This window comes from Oryzias melastigma, linkage group LG14 (assembly GCF_002922805.2).
Source record: "Oryzias melastigma strain HK-1 linkage group LG14, ASM292280v2, whole genome shotgun sequence".
Taxonomy (NCBI): Eukaryota; Metazoa; Chordata; class Actinopteri; order Beloniformes; family Adrianichthyidae; genus Oryzias; species Oryzias melastigma.
Window position 1 is genome coordinate 23,483,371 of NC_050525.1, and position 5,457 is coordinate 23,488,827.

The following is a 5,457-nucleotide window of genomic DNA, read 5'->3' on the forward strand; positions in this document are numbered from 1 at the left end:
CCAGACTTTATACACATCTACAATAATGTATTATACTGTTCAACTAGTACTTCTAGTGATAAGTTCATTTTCAGTGTTTTGAAAAAGCCTTTGCAAACTGTTCTTTTTTTTCTTCTTTCTTTTGTAATGCTTAGCTGAGCGCTGTTATCAAACCGGACTCATGATCAGCTTCCACCGCTCTTACTGCAGCTTCGCTCCTCTCTGTTACAGCAAAGCTAAACTTCAAGGTCGCTAAATCCTCATCCGAGATCCGCGGCGCAGATTGGAGGTTTAGCCGTACAAACAGAGGCGCTGTGGAGGAGCAAACACGTTAATTCATCAACTTTGGAGGAGGCGGAGGAATCTGAAATTTACTCAAATTCTTATTGATCTTTTGATCATTCTTCTATATTTTGACATCTGTTGAAGAAGGATTAACACTTTCATAACTCAGATTATTAGATTGTTATTAAACTGATGCTTTAAAAGTGACAATTAGCATATTTTATTGATCTCTGAAGGCAAATAAAATCATATTTGCCGCTTTTTTTTAAAAGCAGAACAAGTATCAGTCTCCCTGGTGTTTGGATGATTTTGTTCTCCACAGCTGCTGAAATGTTTTAAAGCTAAAGCTCCCATCTGCACCAACAGAGCACGTTACCCTCCATCCATCCATCCATCATCTTCTTCTCTGGTCCCGATCATCCCTAAAATCCCGGCCCATAACCCTCCTCTCTGCTCCTTATTGGTTGATCAGCTTCCTTCTGAAACAATCGAGGAATTCAAACAAAAAAAGGGACATTTGTAGCTTTAAGGAGGAAACGAAGCGCTTTTCTTTACAGAGATGGAGAATGTGAAGGAAGATTTCTTGAAACCCCAGCTTTGTGTTTGCAACCGTCCGTTCAGTCAAGTCAACAAGCCGAGCCTTCACTGTCCCATCTTTAAATGTCTTTATCTTTCATGATTTCTCCTCATTCTACCACTTCTCTTCAACCAACTTCCAATATGTTACAAACTGAAACTTTGTACTTAACAAAAGAAATGAGTAAAGTATTTCCCTTCAAGGGACACAAAAAATGATTTTGTTAGTGAATCTGTCCCATTAAATCCCTTCCCTTTTCCTCCTTTTCAAAGGAATGTTTCATTTCTTAAACTCACATCTGTTATCTGGTTTTAGCGTCGTGCTTCAGGGAGGCGCAGACATACTTCACTGAAGACAAATAGAGAAGCTGCTCCGTCTGGCTTCAGTTTGACTCTCCCACAGCTACACTTGGTAGCATTAATTACAGATTGGTCCTGAACCCACGCACAAAGTGTAAATAAAAGGAGAGAAGCCGATTTTTTTTTTTTTCTTTTAGCGCCACTTCCAGGAATATATATAACTTTGACAAATCACAATTAGAACCAATCATTTCCAGACCTAAGAGACCTTCTTCATTTTCTTTATCCGTTGCTTTTTCCGTCTTATTTTAGCAAATATTTAAACAAACTGAAGTGTAAACATCATTTTATCGCAACATCTATCTTTGGATATAAAGTATAATCATCACAAATCAAGTCACAGCTGTTTTAATACTTTAAGTCACTTTGAAGCACCTCATATTATTGTACTTCTTTAAAAAATAATCTGTTTTAGTCAGCACTTACATCCTTTTTTTTGCTGAAGTAAGGTTTATCGATTGAGCTGCCTCTTCTTTAAGCGTTTCTTCCTGCTCCCTCGTGACATTTCCAAACAATCATTCATGCTTTCAAAGCTTTTCCTCCTCCTCCTCCTCATGCTGTCTCATTTGTCCTCACACAAGGTGTTCACATCTCTGCTGCCACTCCGTTTCTCCTCCACTCTCCATCAGTTCTTCAATACAATATAATATGAATGTTGCAGGAGTTTATCCTTCTGTACTCTGTTTAAAAGAATGTTGTGCCATTTGTTAATAGCAAAGAGAACTATTGAACATATATGAAAAAGAAGAGCTATTTTAAATTATTTTTTGGCTTTTTTTGCTATATTTATTTTCTTGTATTAGAATCTTCTTTGTAGGAGGGAAACAAAAAAATTTATTTTTCATTAGTGCGAAAAACCTATTTTCTTCCTTTTTGTACAATTTCCATGTTTAAAGCGAGACTTTGAAAAGCAATATGATGATGATGATGATGATGATGATGTTTCCTGTGACTGTATCTGCATGCTGTTTGTGTTGCCTTAATGATGGCTGCATCCCTCTATGCCCCCACCCACTCCAACCCAGTCATTCTAATCTCTTATCCCTCCCCGCCCTCAAAAAAATCAGTCCCATCTGATCCAGTCCAGTGCAGTCAATAAAGCAGTGCTTTCCGTGTGCTGAAGTCTGCCTCTCTTTTTGAAACTCTAGATCGCAAAGCTTTGATTTTTTTTTTTTTTTTTTTTTTTTTCAGGAGGTGTTTTTTCAGCTAAAATGACTAAAAGGTTACCATGTTTTCCTATAGTTTTCTTTTGTAGAGATTTTCAAAGTTAGATTTTCAAGTAAGGGGTAATTACGGTGGCCTTGAAGTCCAAAATGGTACAATAATTTAAAAAAACTCGCTTTGCAGCAGCTGGTGCATGAAAACTAACCAGTGGAGGTAAGATGTCATATTAAGTGATGCAAAGTATCATTTCAGATACAATATTCAAATCATACTGTTTGTATGTATTCAAATAATGAAGCTAAAGTTTCTTTCAAAGAAACAGTACTTACTTAGATTACAAGAAACGTCCACCATTAATTTTTAATGTCAATTAACAAAAAATAATTTCATTAATTCATGATAAAATCATGTGTAAACACGTGTTTACTCTGTATCAAGCAAGATAGAAGGGCAGACAGCAATTGTTTTAAAGTTAAATCAACATTACCATTGATGGTAAAAAATGATATAGATTCTGGAATTCCATCAAAGACATTTGAAAGACTTTTTTTCTACTGTCTTGCCGTTGTTACAAACTGTGACATTTCATACTATCAAATGATTAGAATCAGGTGTCCTAATCACTTGTTCCGGCCACAGGTGTATACAATTAAAAACTCAGACATATAGACTGTTTTTACAAACATTTGTGAAAGAATGTTCTGCTATCAGGAGGGATTCCATCCACTTTTGGTAATATGATGTAGGTTCCAAGTTTCTATTGTTCCGGTAAACAACTGGTGCTTAGACTAGCACAATAATATATAAAATTTTAGTTTTATCAGTTAAAATGTACTTATTCCAATATGTTTTCTCTATTTTTTTTTTAAAAGAAGTATTCCTAAGGTTAAAAATAAAAATAAAAAAATCTGTAAAACATTTGACTGGAATAAACTTTCTTATTACAAACCTGTCTGACAACAAGTAAACAAGAATTTATTAGGGAAAAATAACCATCAGATGAGATGAATTTAAGTGAAAAATAGAGAACAATTGAAGATGGTTTACGCTTTGTTCCTAAGTTCATCCATCCATTTTATGAATCCCTTTTGGGGTCACCTGGCTCCAGCAGTCTAACCCAGCTACTGATGGAGAAGACGCCAGTCTGTCACAGGGTCACACATATATTCACACATAGGGGTAATTTAAAGCCCTCAATTAACCTTTAAAACAAGTTTATGGACTGTAGGAGAAAACTGGAGTTCCTGGAGAACACCAACTCTGTGTGGAGTTTACCCATTTCAAATACCAGTTAATTAGAACATAAAGAAAAATTAACAAAGATGTTAACAGAATCCCATCTTCTTGACGGTGTAATTATTCATAACCACAAATAGAGATTTTAATGCATAAAGAACACATGTTACGTTGATTATCAATCAAAACCTGATAGAGTTTGATTTGCTGCTCAAAGGAGGTAAGAATATAAATGTATGGAGATGGTTAGACTGCAAAAACTAAATCTTAAAGTAAAAAAAACAAAAAAAAAAATGATATTTTGCAGAAAAAAAATCTCAACCTGAAAGCTTTTCAGAAACAAAATAATCTTATTTTAAGGAAGACACGTTCATAGTGACAAGAACTTTCTCTTGAAATAAGAATTCTTGGAAAAAGTAACATGATTCTTATCCCAATGACAGATAGTGTTTTTGTATTTCCAAGAGGTGTAGTTTCCCACAGGTAAAAATGAACTTTGGCTACTTCAAAAAAATAAAAACGACAGAATTCAAGAGGATACAGAGACACCAGCTATTACGTCAATCTCAGTTTGTCGGTGAAGAAGTGAGTTTTTGTCACAAGAGGCTAAAATCAAAGGCTGATGGGAGATTTGGCTTCTACCACATATTCTGAGGCCAGTTCAACCACTTCTGACAAAAGTTAAATGTCTACATTTATTTATGTAGATTTAAAAATAGTGATTAAGTGCATCCCTGAGTAACTCTGACGATAAACAGAAATGATAATCACAATAAGTATTGATATAATAGTTTAAACTAGACATTTTTTGCTAAAAAAAAATCAGTTTGTGAAAACTTAGGACTTATAAACGGATTTATATCAAAATCTGCTTGTATTTTCTTGGTGTAAGAGAAACGTTTTTGTCTTTGCATGGTTAGCATGTAATCCTCGTGTGTATCTATAAGGAGAAATTATCAAAACATCCACATATTTTCTCTTTATGAACATTTAAAGCTACTCAAGAAATGTCAATGAAGACAAAAATTATTAATTTGATGAAAGTGTCGTCCATGCTATGACTGAGTAAGCTAATCAGCCTTCAGATCACCCGCACCTCACAGTACAACGGTGCATCTCCAGACTTGGCCAGAACTTCAACATTTTTTCTTAAAACAGGATCCAAACCCCAGAAAATCTTAAGAAGAGCATGTCCATGACTGCCAGGGGCTTCTCACCACGGCCAACAAATCTCTCTTCCAAATGGACCCGGACCTGCTGCCAAGTCAACCCTGGAGTGGCTTCACAACAGAAATGTGAAAGTGTTTCAGTGGCTCAGATACCAGACTTCATGTCAAGACAAAAAAATCTGTGGAATGGTTTTGGTCGAGCCAGATAAATCAAAAAAGCCCAAGTATCCGACAGAGGCTTCCAAGTTGAAAACAAAGGAGGACGTTTTATTGTGAAATTTTAATGTTCTAAAAAATTTTCAGCAATAAAAATGCCTCTCTTTTTTTATTTATTTATTTATTTTTTTAAGAGAAATTCCAGTTCAGAAGGAGAACCAGCATCCAACGAGCATCCAACAGCTGAGTCGAATGATAAAAGTTGGTAATAAATCCTTGAACTGAAGTCCAACCAGCTGGATGCTGAATGTAGTGAAGCATTTAACAGGCTTAAAGCTGAAACTGTGACCTTTCCATCCACCCATCTGTCCATGAACACATGCACCTATGAGTGTGCACACAGGAGTCATACTAGATACTAGATTAGATACCTAACATACATCTACTGTAGATGCATAGACATCTACTGTATACATCTAATGCAGAGATGTCTATGAATCTACAGTAGATGTCAATGCATCTACAGTAGTAG

General features: G+C 35.5%; 1 long non-coding RNA gene across 2 annotated transcripts; it reads left to right on the plus strand.

The window, feature by feature from the left end:
* Positions 1–6: 6 nt before the first annotated feature.
* Positions 7–5,118, plus strand: LOC112139466. 2 transcript variants are annotated; one of them, XR_004949017.1, is made up of 2 exons: positions 7–2,577; positions 4,759–5,118. It is a non-coding gene; the product is annotated as an uncharacterized LOC112139466 (long non-coding RNA). The 2 variants fall into 2 exon arrangements; XR_002917998.2 differs by lacking the exon at positions 7–2,577 and adding an exon at positions 3,039–3,106.
* Positions 5,119–5,457: the final 339 nt, after the last annotated feature.